This window comes from Ahaetulla prasina, chromosome 2 (assembly GCF_028640845.1).
Source record: "Ahaetulla prasina isolate Xishuangbanna chromosome 2, ASM2864084v1, whole genome shotgun sequence".
Lineage (NCBI taxonomy): Eukaryota > Metazoa > Chordata > Lepidosauria > Squamata > Colubridae > Ahaetulla > Ahaetulla prasina.
Genome location: NC_080540.1, coordinates 272,328,540 through 272,347,873, shown reverse-complemented (window position 1 = coordinate 272,347,873; position 19,334 = coordinate 272,328,540). Strand labels below are relative to the sequence as shown.

The 19,334-nt window shown below is 38.9% G+C and overlaps 1 long non-coding RNA gene across 6 annotated transcripts in view; it reads right to left on the bottom strand.

Annotated features, from left to right (window-relative positions):
• LOC131191351 (uncharacterized) overlaps positions 1–19,334 on the bottom strand; it is a 68,927-nt gene that overhangs the window by 14,047 nt on the left and 35,546 nt on the right. For 4 of the 6 annotated variants that reach the window (XR_009153474.1, XR_009153475.1, XR_009153477.1 and 1 more), the window contains 2 exons: positions 14,347–14,446; positions 6,955–7,056 (listed from right to left, as the gene is read on the bottom strand). This is a non-coding gene — a long non-coding RNA (uncharacterized LOC131191351). Of the gene's footprint in view, positions 1–6,954; positions 7,057–12,355; positions 14,447–19,334 lie in introns of all 6 variants that reach the window. The other 2 variants (XR_009153476.1, XR_009153479.1) reach the window with 2 other exon arrangements.

The window sequence follows — 19,334 nt, the reverse complement described above, 5'->3', positions numbered from 1 at the left end:
CTTAAAGGGACCAAGGTTGGAGACCCCTGTCATAGGATGTCCATGTAAATCTGTTCAGGGTATAGATTTACAGAACAGGGTAAATCTGTTCTTCAGATTTCAAGAATATTGCCTCATAATGGTTCCATTTGAAGGACTCACCAGTCTAAGCCACTTTAAAGGTATTTTAAGGAGAACATGAATGTTCCTAAGAATGAGAATTTGACCTGAGTGATAATTAGTTAAGCAGGTTGTAAAGCTATAACTTAAAGATTTATTTGAAGTACATTGCAGGAATAGGCAATGCTTAGTGATATTCTACTGGAAGAAAGCACATGTCCAAATCTCCAATCTCTATAATGATGGCATGTGGGAATGGCCTTGGGAGACCTTGGGAAGCAACAAGATTCAACTAAGGGAACAGGCTACCTTAGCCCACAGCAGAATGTGGGAGGGGCCAGAGGCTCAGAAAAGACTTTTCCTAGTTTTGGAACTGTAAAGGAGACGGGGAAGAGAAATCCCTTCAGATTTGCAAGATTCTGTTAGTGCAACCTTACAATAAAGTAGGATTAGCTCATTTGGTCATGTTTCCTGTCTGATTTACCTCCTAAAGCTAATCCATATTCTATAAACATCATGCAAACAAGGGATGGATTTTTTTCTTTGTTTTTATTATTTAAATACAAAAACAAAACAAAAAATCCAAATGTATAAAAGCGGGGAACTGAAAAAATATACAACAGATGAGATAGGAGAATGAAGTTGTGGGGGGAGCACTCCTTCTAATTTTTTAGACTTTTTCGTATTTTTTTCACTATCCTTTGACTATGTTTCCTGAAGGCCATCACTCTGCTAAACAAATAATTCCCTCAACACTGTCAAACTATTTACTAAATCTGCACTACTATTAATCTTCTCATCGTTCCCATCACCAATCTCTTTCCACTGATCACTGTATGACTGTAACTTTGCTGCTGGCAATCCTTATGATTTATATTGATATATTGACCATAATTTGTGCTGTAAATGTTGTACCTTGATGAATGTATCTTTTCTTTTATGTACACTGAGAGCATATGCACCAAGACAAATTCCTTGTGTGTCCAATCACACTTGGCCAATAAAAAATTCTATTCTATTCTATTCTATTCTATTCTATTCTATTCTATTCTATGTATATCTTACTTTTACCTATTGGGTTGTTGTTGTTATTTTGCTTGTATGTTTTATTTAATCAATAAAAAAGAGGTTCAAATAACTGCAAAACTTTCTATAGATTTTAAGTGACATCCTTTTCAACAAGAAATATTTTTGGATTAAATTCATTGCATTTATGTGGTTAGAGATGCAATTAAATTTACACTTTATTTAAATCTACTGTTTTATTTCCATAAGAAGCAAATACACACACACACACACACACACACACAGTCCTCTTTGAGCTTTAATATTTGCTATCCCATGAGAGTTGACTTCTGGACAAAAAACATGAACTTACAAGTCAAAAGACTTATTGTACAGTATTGGAAAAACAAACATATGGCTCTAATTATTCAATGGCTTGCAGAATTGATTAATGTGGATAATTATGATTTCAGTTTATTGATATCTGTGTGACAAGGGGTGGGCCTTTTGAGTGCCTGGTTGCACCCAGCATTTTTATATCATTAACCATTCTCGCTGTCAGCCATTCAAATTTTTTCAGATCAGGAAACAGACTCCATAAAAAAAACTAGAACATTACTTGCATTAGTAACAAAACAGAATCCTGCAAGTCTGCATACTTCCTCTCCTCTTAGACCCAGGGAGTCAGGGAGGGGCCAGTTTGAATCCCTTCCAACTACTTTCCCCAGGGCTCAAGGAATGCATCTGCATCTTTTGTTTTTGTAACAGTTTCTGAATATTTTCTCCAAAGTTATTTCCAGGATTCCTTATACCTGCAGGCACCCAGAAAGCATTAAATGAATTTGTGTCTGAGAACAAAAGAAAGAAGTTATCTGAGATTAGCAGGCTCTTAGACCAAGAGCAAGTAGTGGCAGACAAAGAGATAACATAGAATAACTTCAGTCATTGAAGTTATGCTTCCAAGAAAAGCAAGGGCTGGGAAGTGGCTCAACAGGCTAATGCAGTCTGTTATTAACACACAGCTGCCTGCAATTACAATTACTGCAGGCTCGAGTCCCACCAGGCCCAAGGTTGACTCAGCCTTCCATCCTTTATAAGATAGGTAAAATGAGGACCCAGATTGTTGGGGGGGGCCAATACAAGTTGACTTTGTATATAATATACAAATGGATGAGATTATTGCCTTACACAATGTAAGCCGCCCTGAGTCTTCGGAGAAGGGCGGGATATAAATTCCAAAAAAAAAAAAAAAGGAACCACAAGTAGGGAGAAGGACATATTTGTCCTTGTCCTGCCTTCCCACCTGAAGACAGGATAAGAAGCAATAGATGAAAACTAATCAAGGAGAGAACCAACCTAAAACTAAGGAGAAAATTCCTGACAGTTAGAACAATTAATCAGTGGAGTGACTTGCCTACAGAAATTGTGGCTGCTTCAATACTGGAGGTTTTTAAGAAAAAAATTGGACAATTATTTGTCTGAAAAGTTATAGGTTTTCCTGCTTGAGCAGGGGGTTGGACTAGAAGATCTCCAAAGTCCCTTCCAACTCTGTTATTCTGTTATTCTCTTTAAGGAACTTGAGGTGCAACACCAGTTACGAAGATTTGTACACCCAGCCCTAGATTAATTGCTGGAAGAAATATCCATCTGGGTTCAGTTCCAAGTGGGGACAAAGACACTGGAAACATGGAGGCTGCTTGGAAAGATGGTTTAATGGTGGTCAGGATCACATGGCTTGAGTTCCTGAACAGAAAAGGGATGAAATCCTGTGCGCTCCCTGGCTTTATGCTTTTTCTGAGCTTTGAATTTCCTGGGGCACAAGAAGAGTATCCTGATTGGTTGTCAGACTCCCAGAGGGTGGGGGTCTTAGCTAGCCTTGCTCGCTGATGTAATCTTCCTAGGTGTCATATGGTGTGTTTCTGTTGCTAGGTGGGTCCTATTGTGTTGCAGATGATGACAAAGGTGGGGGGAGTGAGTTTCTGTCTCTGACCCATTGACAAAGGTGGGGGGATTCAGGAAGTTGCTTTGTCCTTAAAACATGTTTCTCCATTTTTCATCCAGGGAAATATATTCTGCCTTTTAAAATATTTCATTCTTCTAGGAGGGGGGTGGGTGCTAACTTCCTACATCATATTACAGACACAATGATAAGTACTGTCTAATATTATCAAATGGATAGCCATTTGTCTGAAATGGTGTAGGGTTTCCTGCCTGGGCAGGGGGTTGGACTAGAAGATCTCCAAGGTCCCTTCCAACTCTGATATTATTATTATTAAGAGGGCTGTTAACCAGGTTTCAAAAGAGGTCATCTATAGGAGCAAGCATTATTATTTCCATCTCATATCTAAGCCTGAATCCTGACCGGAAGAGATCCAGATAATGCTCTTCATTTCTGATCATCTGTAGACGATGCGTCCACATTCTGTAGAATCTTTCTCAGAAAGAGAGGATTGGGACAGAAGTTCATCAGCTTCCACAAAATGTGTAGGAAATTAGCACCCACCCTTCTCCTAGGAAAATGAGATATTTTAGGAAATATTAAAAGGGCAGAATATTTCCCCTAAAAGGGAGGCAGAAACTCAGCCCCCATTATGGGCCATTATGGCCTGAGCTAGTCTATTCTACATAACAGAGATCTACCTCCTTCAAACAGAGCAGGGGTGACATCTAAAAAAATTTTGCTACTAGTTCTGTGGGAGTGGCTTGGTGGGGGGTCATGTGATGTGTGGGCATGGCTATGTGAGTGGGGGGGGATCAAAAGATAGACACTCACTAACAATGTCTTGCTGGAGCAGGGTTGGACTAGATCAGAGGTCTCCAACCTTGGCCACTTTAAGACTTGTGGACTTCAACTCCCAGAGATGAGCTGGCTGAGGAATTCTGGGAGTTGAAGTCCACAAGTCTCAAAAGATTGGAGACCTCTGGACTAGAGGACTTTCAGGTCCCTTCCAGACCTGGATTATCCTCTGAAGCTGCATCTAGTGCCAGGTTTGTACTCCTCCCTTCCTTCCTTCCTTCCTTCCCTGCCTCCCTCCTTCCTCTCTCTCTCTCCCTCTCTCTCTCTCTCTCTCTCAAAAACGACCCTCCCACCCACACCGTTTTTCCTCCCCGCCTACCTGAAGCCTGTTAGCTTGGGGAGGGGGGAAGTCCATTTTTCCTCCCAGCAGGCTTCAGGCTTCAGGGAGCCTGCTGGGAGGAAAAATGGACTCTACACACACACACACACACACACACACACAAACGTTTTTTGGCTAGCACCCAGCTGAGCCACGCAACCGTCAGAGGTGAAGAAAAAATGCTTTTAAAAGTAAAAAAAAACAAAAAACTCTGATGATGGCGCAGCTCAGCTGGGATGGAAGGTGCAGGGATTTTTCCTACCAATTCTCTGAACCACCCACCACCACTGCTACCGGATCAGGCAATCCAGTCCGAACCGGGAGCATTTCATCGCTGAAACAGAGCCATAGTAAGAATTGTCCAAAGCCCTTTCATTACATCATCACCCAGCAAGAGTCAACCAAGCTTGGGACTCAAAAACGCAACCTACAAAGTTACCCCTGCATGGCCCCATGGGAGTCTGTCAACCAATCAGAATACAAGCTCAAATTCAAATCCCAACAGAGGGTTTAAATCTCTGTCTCTCTCTCTCTCCACTCCATCTGCCTTTTTTGCCTGGGATCTCAAGCCATGTGATCCTGTCCACGATTAAACCATCTTTCCAAACAGCCACCATGAATCCAGTGTCTTTTTCCCCACTTGGAGCTGACCCCAGAAGGATTTTTCTTCCAACAGATGAAAACAGTCCCAGATTACAGTAATAATAATAATTGTTATATTATAACAATTATAATAATAACAACAGAGTTGGAAGGGACCTTGGAGGCCTTCTAGTCCAACCCCCTGCCCAGGCAGGAAACCCTACACCATTTCAGACAAATGGCTATCCAACATTTTCTTAAAAATTTCCATTGTTGGAGCATTCACAACTTCTGCAGGCAAGTCGTTCCACGTATTAATTGTTCTAACTGTCAGGAAATTTCTCCTTAGTTCTAAGTTGCATCTCTCCTTGATTAGTTTCCACCCATTGCTTCTTGTTCTACCCTCAGGTGCTTTGGCAAACAGCTCGACTCCCCCTTAGAAGTCTTGAAATAGCCTAACTGCCCAAATGAGGTCCAGATGCAAGCGGATATGAGTGAAAACATACAATCATTACAGCAGCCTGCGAACATCATGGCTCCACCTGACCTTCCCTAAAAATCTCGTGATAACGCTATGCAGAAGAAGTAGATAATAATTCTTATGTGCAATAAGTACAGGGAAAGAAGATATTTTTCCATGCTGAGAAATCTGGGTAGGCTTTCAATATTTGGTAGTTATACTGTACAATAACGTAGTATTCTTAAATCCTTGTGGTGACTATTTCCTGACCTGGCCTACATTAAAGCACTGATAAGAAACCATCTTGGTGGAGATAAGTAACATCAAGCACCAACTAATCTTCTTAGTGATAAGTAATTGGGATAAGAATCCCAATAATGCATTCCTGGATGAAGTGATGGGCAATTAAATCACCAGCAGGTAACCAGAGTCCTCCTGTCATGGAGGAACATCTTGTAAATATCCTGGACTTTACACTTGCTTGTAAATATACTGGACAAGTGGGCAATTGACCTTGCCCACTTGCAGAAAACCCCACAGTTCCATAGGCTTTCACTTTTATGGTATGTAACACCAAGAATAGAGGGATTCTGATCCATTTAACATATTTATTTAGTATATTTAATCTAAGGAAGAAATTGCAGTAAAGGTAACACACACACACAATCAAGCGTGAAAATGACTTTCAGCTGCTTCAGCTGCAAGCTGGAATGAGATAAAGCCAATGTCCTAAGGATGTGTCATATAATACAGTAAAGTATTCATACTGTGGTTAGGAGAATAGCAATATCACTTAGACTTACAGTATATACCACTTCATAGTGCTTTACAGCCCTCTCTAAGCAGTTTACAGAGTCAGCATATTGCCCCCAACAATCTGAGTCCTCATTTTGCCCTCCTTGGAAGCAGGGGTGGGCTGCTGGGGGTTTGCTGGGGAGAACCTCTAAACCCCTTTGTGCAGTTCAGAGAACCCCCAAATCCCACTCCCGGCTGTCCCCGCCCACTCCAATCTGCCCCTCCCAGGAGTCCCCATGTGGCCCATTTTGGATGCAGGTAAGTGCAGGGCGGGTGCAGAGCCATGGGGAGGGTGAAAAACAGGGAAATTCAGGAAGGCCAGAAATGGGCCTGTTTCCGGCCTCCAGAGGGCCTCCGGAGCCTGGGGGAGGCCATTTTCGCCCTCCCGAAGCCTCGGAAAAAGCCTCCAGAGCCCAGTGAGGGCAAAAACACACCCCTCCCTGGCTGTCGTGCAGGAAGCCAACTAGGCCACGCACACCATGGCCACACCCACCCAGGAATTGGGCAGAGAACCCTTTGCTAAAATTTTTGAAGCCCACCCCTGCTTGGAAGGATGGAAGGCTGAATGTGAAGATGAGCTCACCGTCTTCCCAAATATGGGGAGAAGCATTTCTATTTACATGAAAACAACCATTCTACAAATTTGCATGCTAATTTTTGGAAACATTTTGGGTAATATATAAATTGCAATAGGAAGTAGGGGTGTAATCCACTTTTTCTTTATGGAGAATCAGGTTCTGAGTACCCTGCATGAGCCCATGCTACCCTGAGAGTGCTGAATGCAATCTATTAAAGTGGTATCCCTCTTTTTTTGAAAACGTCTCATAACCGCAAAAGATTTGACTTGTTATTTCAAAAGAACTTTGCCAACCCTGCTTGTCTGGCAACCCAACTTACTTTTTGGAAAGTGGTAATTGAAACAGATTCCGTTCTTAGGATGCTTCCATTATAACACCATGAAAAAGTAATTTTTCCTTAATTACCCCATCCTCTGTAGACCTGAAAAGGATTAGAAAAAGATTACAATGTGCTATTCCAACTGAATTACAAAAAGCATTGCACAGAGCTATTCTATTAACTTCAGAATGCCAAATGTATTGTAAAATGCAAAAAAAAGTAGACAGTAATTTGTTTACAAATATGTTAATGTGGTAAATATCATACTGTTTCTTGCAATCAGTGAAATTACTGATTGCAAAGTGTATCTCATAGCATAGATTTGAGAGGGCAACATTGCCATTAATATACTACTTTTATATTGTGTTTTACTGCTTTGCAGCATAAATTGCTAATAACCAATTTACCCTAATGATATTGGCAGTGCACACATGTAAATGAGGTTTTTCTGTTTGTTTATTTATTTATTTATTTTGTTAGGTGCTAGAGTAGAATACAGTTAACTTACTACAGAAATTCAAAGATTTGAAAAATATCCAAAGACTTAGTGAACTGTTATAATGCAAGAATATTATGATAACTGTTTTGCTAATACAGGTAGTCCTTGACTTAGAACACTTCATTTAGTGACCGTTCAAAGTTACAATAGCACTGAAAAACGTGACTTATGACCATTTTTCACACCTATTGTGTGAAAAATGGGATACTGTTGCAGCATCCCTATGATCACATGTTTTACATTCAGATGTTTGACAACTGGTTCACATTTATGGTGGTTGCAGTGTCCCGGGGTCATGTGATCAACTTTTGCAACCTTTTGACAAGCATGTCACTGGGGAAGCCACATTCACCTAACAACCGTGTTATTTAAGTGTGATTCACTTAACAAATGTGGCAAGAAAAGTCATAAAATGGGGGAAAACTCTCTTAATAAATTTCTCACTTTGTAACATAATTTCTGGTCCCAATTGTGGTTGTAAGTCAAGGACTACCTGTGTAGACTTTTTTTCTTAGACTTCAATGGAGCAACTGCAATTATTATTACTAGATATGTTTATGATGGAAGAGCCCTTTCTTGGTTAATTTTGCATGTGATACAGTCACATCTAACTCCAACATGCTTCCCTAGATACCATAAAGCTCTATGTAATTCATTGCAGTGATCAGGAAAGTTTTTTCATTGAATGCTAATTGAGGGCATCCAATGAGGCCCTAAAATTGGTGCTTTCATCAAGTTTTTGTATCTGCCATGTTTCCTGTAACTTCTAGTATCAGAAAAAACTAAGTGATTTTTAATCTGAGAGTTAGAGGATTCATGTCCAATGTATGATTCAACCTTGGAAATACCAAGTTATAGCATTGTGGGCAAATAGGTCCCCAGTGAAAGAGAATTTAGAACCAACAAGATATTTATTTATTTATTTATTTTGTCACAACAATATATGTAGGTATCATACAAAAAAGATTTTATAGTATATAAACACATATATGAGTAAATATAAGGAGGTATAAGCATATATATATATAGGAAGAAGAAAAGAAAAACAATAGGACAGGAACGGTAGGCACGTTTGTGCGCTTATGCACGCCCCTTATGGTCCTCTTAGGAATGGGGTGAGGTCAATAGTAGAAAGTTTTTGGTTAAAGCTTTTAGGATTATGAGAAGAGACCACAGAGTCAGGTAAAGTATTCCAAGCACTGATGATTCTGTTACAGAAGTCATATTTTCTGCAATCTAGATTAAAGCGATTGACATTAAGTTTAAATCTATTAGTTGCTCTAGTATTATTGGAATTAAAGCTGAAGTAGTCTTTAACAGGAAGGACATTACAATAGATGATTCTGTGAGTTAAACTTAGGTCTTGTCGAAGGCAACGGAGTTCCAAGTTTTCTAAGCCTAGGATTTCAAGTCTGGTGGGATAAGGTATTTTATTGTTTTCAGAGGAATGGAGAACTCTTCTTGTAAAATATTTCTGGACACGTTCAATTGTATTGATGTCAGAGATGTGGTGAGGGTTCCAAACAGGCGAGCTGTATTCTAGAATTGGTCTAGCAAATGTTTTATATGCTCTGGTTAGTAGTGTGGTGTTTTTGGAAAAGAAGCTACGCAAGATTAGGTTTACAACTCTTAGAGCTTTTTTTGCTATGTAGTTGCAGTGGGCTTTGGCACTTAGATCATTTGACATGAAAACTCCAAGGTCTTTAATGGGATGGGGGTCGTCTGTAAGGTAATCTCCATCTAGTATGTACTTAGTTTTGGGTTCTTTTTTCCTATATGTAAAACTGAGCATTTGCTGGTTGAAATTTGGAGCTGCCAATTTTTAGACCAAGCGGTTAGATGATCAAGGTCGTTTTGAATGATAGAAGTATTGTCTGTGGTGTTAAATAGTTTGACATCGTCAGCAAAGAGAACACAATTACTTGAGATATGGTCACAAAGATCATTAATGTATAGTATAAAGAGTGTTGGTCCAAAGACGCTGCCTTGAGGAACGCCACTCTTGACAGGAACAGGATTTGATAAAGCATTGCCAATTTTGACCACTTGTTGTCTGTTAGACAGAAAAGCAGATATCCATTTGTGAAGGGGTCCTGAGATGCCATAGGATATTAGTTTTAGGACAAGTTTATCGTGTACTACTGAGTCAAAAGCTTTGCAGAAGTCTATGTAGATTGCATCTATTGATTTGCCTTGATCAAGATTTGTAGTCCATATGTTTTTACAGTGGAGAAGTTGTAAGTTACATGATAATTTTTTCCTGAAACCAAATTGTTTATTGGAGAGTAGGTTGTTAGTTTCTAAGTGTGAGGTAATGGATTGGTTGATGATTGATTCCATGACTTTGCAGGTGACGCAGCAAAGAGAGATCGGTCTGTAATTTTAGAGATCGGTCTGTAATTTTGTAATTTTTTTACAGCTGCCTTGTTAATCTGGTTTTATTTTTAGGAAATGTTCGGCCAAAAATATTTGATATTTTTATTAGTTTTTTTAATAGATACAAACTTTTAATAATATTTAAAATATATGATATATTAAATTAAAATATGCACATGACATTCTCAGTACGAAGGTAAATAGGCCAGCTTAGCCTTCAGCCTAGAAAATGAAGATTTGGGTGTCATTGTCTTTCTTCTGAAATATTTGTTGAATGTAAATGGACATGTCTTTCTAAGTCATCAACCCATCCTTATCTTAATGTTCCAGTAGTTCAGTGGAAGACCTCTTAATTGTATAAAAGATCCTAAATTGTATCCTACTTTGTGCCCAATAAATCATCCTTCCCCAAGTTGTGTAAGGATCACAACATTTAGAATTCCTTGGCAGCAAAGGAACTCTTTTGAAATGGCTGTTTAAGAAATACACAGTTGTGGTGATAGGCTGAAGTAATATTTCAGATTTGAAGGAGAAAAGATGCTGTGAAATACAGAGGGGTGTGAACGTAGCTTATCTTAAACAAACCATTATTTTTCCTACCTCTGCAGCTTGGATGACACACAGTTGCTTTAATGAATTTTCCCACACGCCCCCAGGCACATTTTCTCTTTGAATCTAAAGCATTGCACAACTCTGAGAATTATAGTTTGACTGGTTATAGGAAGGTGCTGTTATTTTATATACTGATTACCTTTGTGTATCATAAGAAACGATTTTTATTAACTGTGGTTTAATAAATACTGTAAGCCTTAGTTGGCTGGATTCGTGCAACATATTATGCCAATGTCAAACAAATCAAATATACGAAGCAATTATATCTTTTGATTCCCAAAAGTGAATTTTTAAAAGTTATATCTTAGGATAAAAGATTCTCAAGAGGAAGACCTTGTATCTTGTGATGCCCTAAAGATTATTGTATTGAACAGTGAATTAAATATTCCTCAGAATTCAGCAGTAACCATAGTTACACAACCTTCCACACAGAAGACCGTCTCACCTCAGATCTTGACTTTTTCATTTTTAGAAACAATCGGGGTGCCCACGAAAAGTATGGGTCCTTTCTACTCTCATAAAATTAATATATTATATAGCAGGTAAAAATTCAAGAACGAATGATTCAAGAAAGGATGGATTGCCTTTCAACTCAGCAGTGAGTCAAGAGCCTATGTCATCCTGAACCCCCATCATGAAGTCATCTATTATCTGATTTTCTGGAAAGAAAAATTCAGAGGACTTGCTGCTAACCTACCATAGAGGACAGAAGGCATTTTATCCTGCTCTGCATTTCTTAATAGTTTCAGAAATAAATGTTCCTGTGCAACTGGGTCCCACATGGGGAATATTTTGCAGCTCACTAGACAAATGTGCAGAAATCTGAAGTAATAAGTACATGGATTGAATGGGAAAAGCTTGCTTCTTGCATAATATTTGAGACATAAAAAAAGTTAAGTCAAGGAACACTGGAAGGTCCCAACAGGTGATGAGAGAAATTAACAATCCATAAATTAGAAGCAGAAAAAGTGAGTGCTAATTAGCTACTCTACTTACTTATGTAGGAAGTTAGCACCCAACCCTCTCCTAGAAGAATGAAATATTTTAGGAAATATTAAAAAAGGCAGAATATTATATTGCCCTGGATGAGAAATGGAAAAACATGTTTTAAAGACAAAGCAGTTCCCACCTTCCTACATCCCACCCCCACCTTTGTCAATGGGCCAGAAGCAGAAACCCAATTCCCCCGCCCCCACCTTTGTCAATGGACCATCATCTGCAACACAATAGGACCCATCTAGCAACAGAAAGTCACCATGGCACCTGGGAAGATTACATCAGCCAGCAAGGCTAGCTAAGACCCCCACCCTTTGGGAGTCTGAAACCAATCAGGATACTCCTCCTGTGCCCCAGGAAGTTCAAAGCTCAGAGAGGGCATAAAACCAAGGCATGCTCAGCATCTTAGCCCTTTTCTGGTTAAGAACTCAAACCATGTGATTCTGTCCACCATTAAACCATCTTTCCAAGCAGTCTCCATGTTTCTAGTGATTTTTTCCCCACTTGGAACTGAACCCAGATAGACATTTTTTCCAACACTTACTACTACCCATTTCTATGACCTTTGCTTAAAATGAAATCTATTGGGTGGGATATGAGGAAACAGCCAGGATGCAAATTATGAATGTCTTAAAAATGGCACAGTGTTTCGACAAAGATGGAGAGTATCAGTATATAATAAGCTCGGTGTTAAAATATTGCACTGAAATATTGAATTTATGAAGACTCAGACAATGTTATCTTCCATTTGTTTAGTTGACAGCTGCCAGATCATGTGTAAAAATATAAACCAGAGGGTAATCAGTCAAGTGGTGCATACACTATGAGGATTAATGGTAAATTTGAGATTTCAGTTAAGAAACTACCAAAGTTACCAACTGATAAACTGAATGATGCAAAGAAGTAGGATGTTCTTACTCCTAATATTCTTTCGTCCTTTATTTCCTTGAAAATTAGAAAGGTTAGAATTATTCTCTATTAGCAAGTAACTTGGTCTGTGGGTTGCTTATTTATTTTAAAGCATTCGGTTTCATCTTATGTCTTTGTAGTCCTTCTGGCTCTCTGTAATCACAAATGGGTTAATAAACTAGGTGTGGCATTAAGAGATTGCAAATATTTCTGCAAACTGAATCAAGATAGAAAAGTAAGGTAAAACAACTGAACTTTCACCTATTAATTTTTGTTCTTGGTGTCAAACAATTATGGGTCCCTGTGATTGCCAGACATTAGAGACAATTTTGTGTACATTCTGATTGCTTCTTAAAACTATATATAATATGAACAGGACCAAAAGTATTTTTAATATTGCCGGCTAAACAGGAATCTATATTATGCAGGGAAAAAAGATGAATGCAAATTCTTAGAACTGTTTTCCCAAGTTTGATTGCACAACTGCTCATGGGTTTTATCTGTTGCTAGAGATAGAACTGCTAATCACTCTCATTCATTCAAGGTTCAGATGAGCCCAAATTAAGTGCAGGGTAGCTCAAGCTATATCAGTGCAGAAAGTTTTAAAAATGTTAATTATAGTCAAACCTAAAGCCACTTTCTCTTTTAAAAAATCCATTGTAATGATTCATTTTTTCAGGTAGAAAAAGCCACCAAGTGCAAAGCTAGTATATTCCTAAAAAGCAGGCACTAAAAGAGAAGTATAGCCTTTACATCTTTCAGGTGAATTTTCAGAGGACTCTGCCTGACCTTTGTTAGAATCAGAATGCTAGATGAGAAAGACCAGCCATCCATTACCTGAGACTCCAGGATGTTTCAGATACAACAATGGTGGCTGCAGATGAGGGGAATAGTAATATAATATCAGGAGGGCCTGTAATAAAAATCACTGGAGAGACCCAGGGTGAGAAGCCTGGGATAAACCTTTACCCTGAACAAGATATATTTGGTGCTAAATATTTTACATTAAAATGTTTTCCTAGACAGGTTACTAACTTAAGAATAAAGAAAGGTGTAACAAGAACATAAGTTTAGCATACAGAGAGTATGATTCATTGCAAGGTCTTTTAAATGGCTGGTGTGATGTGAATATAGATTTTTATTAGCTTGGGGCTGAATGAGCAAGCATTGAATGTTGCCAGGGTCAACATAATTCAAGGTTTTTTAACATCCAGGAGTGCCAATTTAATGTTGACCCACTACTTTATACGTCACCTTTGTAAAGAATGCTGGGCAAGCATAATATGATCATGATAGCACAAATCAATGAGGAAGTGTGCCAAGTACTCCAAAAACAGCTGCCAGCAACAGGACAGCCCTATCAAAAGCCTTGTGATCAATGAGACGATTAATCAAGCCAAGTGTTCACAAGGATATATGTTGCTCTTGCAAGGTCAGCGCAGGACATGTTTTTTTTAAAAAAAATACAGACAGCACATAATGCACAATTAAATCAAGCTTCGCATTCTCCACTATGGAAAATGTACTATCCCAAATGCCTCACAGTTCTGACCCTGTTCGTTTTCATTGAGCAAGTTTCTTCCACTGCGGTAGCCAATTTCTGTTTTAGAACAGAAAGCAGAAATTGGCATCACAATCCTCATCATCTATACATTAAACGTTATAACAGTTTATATTTGTCCAATTTTGTAATGTTCAAAAGATCTTGCCTTAAGTCTAATAGCAATCCCAAGCTTTTGTACAAGAGGTCGTATGATTTTTGGCATTCTTGGACAAGATGCAATGAGATTTCGGGTGATTTGAGGGGTTGAAGGAATTAGCTATGTCCCCAGCTGGTAACCTAGTCCTATCTTAAAAATCAAAAGAATATAATTATGATTTCTGTTGATCTGTGGAGAATATGCAAAATATCAAACAACTTCACTGCTTAAGTCAAACATGTATACAACAATTGGAACCATTTCAGGTCTTTATAGAAGGTCAGAAGGAGCATATCTCACTCTGGAGGGGTAAGATGTTCCAAAGGGCAGGAGCCATGGCAGAGAAGGCTCTTTTCCATGAAAAGGGCATAGCCATAGAGTCCAGTACAAGAGTCCAGTACTGTAAGAGAAACAAGTACAAACTTTCATGAAATTTTTCTCTATCTCTTCCACATCCCCGTCTCATCTCAATTAATATACGTATGCTTCCTAGCAGCAAATTGAAATATAACACATATGTACAAAGCAGTCTATATGCTCTAGCTTATGCTGTTAAGGTTAAGAGAAAGAATTACAATATATGTCCTGCTAAGATTCTTTAAAGCAGGGGTGTCAAACTCGATTTCATTGAGGCCACATCAGGGTTGTGTTTGACCACGAAGGGCCAAGGGGCATAGGGTGTGGCCGGGGGTGGGAGTGGTCATGTTAGGTGTGGCCGGGTGGGCGTGGCCATGATGGGTGTGACACAGGACTCGTGTCAGGGGGCACCTATGGTGGCCAAGTGCTAACTTCCCTCAGGCTTTTCCTCACTCTCATTATACTCTCCTTCCTTCCTTCCTTCCTTCCTTCCTTCCCTTTTCATTCTAATTTCTTCTTCCATCTCCTCTTTCCCTCTTTTTTCTTCCTTGCTGTCTTCCCATCTTTTCTTCTTTTTCTTTGTCTTTCCTCTTTCCCTTTCTCCTTTCCTGCCCCTTCTTGCATGCTCAAATGCAAAAGGAGAAACATTTCTCCTTTTGTTTTGTTTTTAGTTTTGATAGCCCTCTGCCAGCCAAAACATTTTTGGCCTGGACGGCCTCCTGCAGCGCACTGGCAGCCAAAACGGGGTGCAGTGGGGGGGTCGATGCTAGTCAATTTGAAATAAGAATCAGGAAAAATCAGTTTGCTCGCAGCTTGACTCTTTCCTCAAGAAAATTAACTATACAAGTAATTCTTGACTTAGACCACAATGGAGCCCAAAATTTCTGTGGTTAAGCAAGTCATTTGTTAAGTGAGGTTTGCCCTATTTGATGACCTTTCTTGCTATATTTGTTGTGCATCACAGCAGTTAAATTAATAATATGATTGTTAAGTGCACTGGCTACCTGTGGCCTTCCGGGTGCGCTTCAAGGTGTTGGTGACAATCTTTAAAGCGCTCCATGGCGTAGGGCCGGGCTATTTACGGGACCGCCTACTGCTACCAAATACCTCTCACCAACCCGTGCGCTCTCACAGGGAGGGACTCCTCAGGGTGCCGTCAGCTAGGCAGTGCCGTCTGGCGACACCCAGGGGAAGGGCCTTCTCTGTGGGGGCTCCCACCCTCTGGAACGAACTCCCTCCAGGACTTCGTCAACTTCCGGACCTCCGAACCTTTCGTCGCGAGCTTAAAACACACTTATTCATCTGCGCGGGACTGGATTAGATTTTAAAGTTATTGGTTTTAAGGGGTTTTTACTATTTATATTGTTTTTAATAATTTGGCAATAGAATAAGTTTTTTAATCGTCGTTTTTAATCTGTATTTATATGTATTTTAATTGCCTGTGAACCGCCCTGAGTCCTTAGGGAGATAGGGCGGTATATAAATATGAAAAATAAATAAATAAATAAAATAAATAAAGTGAATCTGCCTTCCCCATTTGCTTGTCAGACAGTCACAAGACCCCAAGGCACTGCAATAAATATGAGTCAGTTGCCAAGCCTCTGAATTTTAACCATGTGATCATACGAATGCCACAACATCATAAGTATGAAAACCGATTATAAGGAATTTTGAATGATCATTAAACCAATTGTTGTACGGCAAGGACTACTGCATAAGGAACTAGAGTCATGCTGGAGTCGTCATTCTGCTGGGAAGTGATGGCCCCTCCAAGAATTCAATATTTGAAGCAACTTTTCCATAATACTTTTGTGGGTTTTTTTATTTAAGGATTGATATGCCACTTTTCAAAACAGATGTTTTTTGCAGAACAATTTACAGGAAATGTACAGACCTTCAACTCTAAACTGATTCCTTCCAATGTGCATTCTTTTGGAAATGTTATGAGTTGGATTTTAATCTGCCACCTTGTTTTGCACAGGAATTGTTATCTGTATTTTGGGTTTTTGTCTTCTTTTGTTTTGTCTATGTAGTCTATCTTTTTTCAAGCCTCCCCCAGGGTATTTTGCCTTAACTTAGTCTTAACTTAACTTAGTCTTAATTTAGCCTTAACTCAGTCTGTCCGTCCCCCTTGGTTATTTATATATGTATTTCCTATCTATACTTTTAAATTACTGGAAAGAATACTTCCTCTTACAAGTCATATTTAAGGACATAATACTCAGTTTGTCATAGGATCCTAAAATCAGGTTTTGTTTGTCTCTGATATGTTCATAATGGCTTGGATCCAAAGCATTGATTTGAAAGAGAGATCCTGAAGATCCACAAAATCCTATCAACTCAGTGACACTTGTTCACTTCGAAGAGAGGGATATGAAATCTGCAACCTGCCCATTTATCTCTCCACAGGCCTTCCATGTATGCAATGCAGTCTTTGGACTGATCCAGTATTTTTGGGAGATTCTGTCTTATTGTATAATTTAGCATCTTCCAAATAAATTGACTTTGGGAAGTTTGGCTTGTCCAGGAATTAAGAAGTTTTGACTCCTCATTTTTGGACGATACAAGCTTATATATATTATTCCAATAGTATGTATATATGTATTATTCCAACAGTAGCCAAGTTCAGTCCAGTTCATAATTCTAATATCTACAAGAGAGCAAGTGGCCTGGAATATTATAACGTGGATCAATACACCTTACCATATGACTTTCAAATTGATTAAAACACCACAAGACTAAGCACGCTACCATATAATTTCCACATTAATTAAAATAATCACAGTTCACAGCATTATTTTTAGCGAGTTTATCCTAATCTTGACAGCAACTGCAAATAAAGCCATCTGACTGCTACATAAATATTATGAACTGATAGCACACCACTAATTATTTCAGTAGGTATCTTAGCATGCATTTTCCTAATCAATGGGAGGGAAAAAAATCTTTCTGAATTAGAATGCAAGTTATACAATAAAGCATAATGAACAATTGTTCCACCTTTATACAAATAGGAATATTTCTACTCTATGCATACAAGCCCATTATACAATTCTATTTCAGGGCAAACAATATTTATACAGGTAGTCCTTGACTTACAACAGCTCATTTAGGGACTGTTCAAAGTTACAATGGCACAGAAAATAGTGACTTATGACCATTTTTCATACTTAGGACCATTGCAGCATCCCAGTGGTCACGTGATTTACATTCAGATGCTTGACAACTGACTCATATTTATTACGGCTGCAGAGTTCAGGAATCACTTTGCAACCTTCTGACAAGTCAATGAGGAAGCCAGTTTCACTTTACAACCGTGTTATTAACTTAACAACTGCACTTAACAAATGTGGCAAGAAAAGTTATAAAATGGGTCATATACACTTAACAAATTTTTCATTTAACAACATAAATGGTCAATATATTAATATAAATCATAAGGATTGCCAGCAACAAGTTATAGTCATACAGTCATAAGTGGAAAGAGATTGGTGATGGGAACTATGAAACGATTAATAGTAGTGCAGATTCAGTAAATAGTCTGACAGTGTTGAGGGAATTATTTGTTTAGCAGAGTGATGGCCTTCGGGAAAAAACTGTTCTTGTGTCTAGTTGTTCTGGTGTGCAGTGCTCTATAGTGTCGTTTTGAGGGTAGGAGTTGAAACAGTTTATGTCCAGGATGCGAGGATTACCTGTATAAGATTCAGAAAAGGAGGAAGAAATAGTAAACCAAAAAACTAAAGCATAAGATTAAAAAGAAAGGAAACACAGCTAGAACTCATTCACTAGGTCTCTCCCTCCCTCCCTCTCTCTTCATATCTTCCATTCTTGCAAACCATCATTCCAGGGGTGATATGCACTTACTTTTGCTACTGGTTCGGGAGTGTGACCGTGTGCACCTCTTCTGCGCATGCACAGAGCCTTCTGTGCATGCACAGAGGGTAAAAAATAGGACATAATGACATCTCAGCAGGTGGGTGGAGCCTCCCAGTTCGCGCGAGCGGGATGATTCCTTCCCCTGATCCACTCACATTCCCTTTTGTTCTTTAAATTTCACATTTTTCTTTTTCAGAAGATCTGATAAATTTCATTCAGCCATGACTTTCTCAGGTGAGTCATGATTATACTCAGTCCTTGCTCACTGAGTGGTCATTCATACTTGATCCTCTATAATTTGTGTTTTATTACCTATAGTTCTAAAGTATTCCTTCTCAACTTACTTTTATGTTTCTTTACATCCCCAGCTCTTACTTCAAACAACAACTTTTCTTATTCTTAAACACACCCATTTTTACTTTTTTCAATAAACATTCATTTCTTACAAAGGAACGACATAGTACACATGACCTTTCTATTCACCATTTGGACTCCAACCTAATTTCTTATGCAAAGAACATTTTATCAAGGCATCTAAAGTCATCTACTTTCTAGTTGTGTATAATCATTTATAATCATACATTCCATTTCTCCATCAAACATAAATACCTTGGTCTTTCTTACCTTCATAATTTTCAGATCCATTCTCTCTGCTGCATCTGACAATCTTTTTTATAATAATTTGTTTTAAAATTTGGATTTGAATCTAATGTGGATTAGATTCTGGATTAAAAACTAATGTGGTTAAAAAAATTGCAGCACCTGCAGACCGAGTGAACAACAAAGACATTTTGTGGGAGAAGTGTAACCAAGAAATCTCTATCCTTACTTTGCTGTATCTTCAGTATTTTAATACAAATTTTATACACTTCTTGTACAATGGTAAAGTTTAAATCAATAGAGCAATGCAAATAAAGAAAGAATCCCCAACCCCTGAGCCACAGCCCAGTACTGGGCCGAACCCTGTTGGGAACCAAGCCGTGCAAGTGACAGGCAAGCACGCAAGCACACAAAGCTCCATTTGTGCCAGTGGCAGGCACACACACAAAACCATC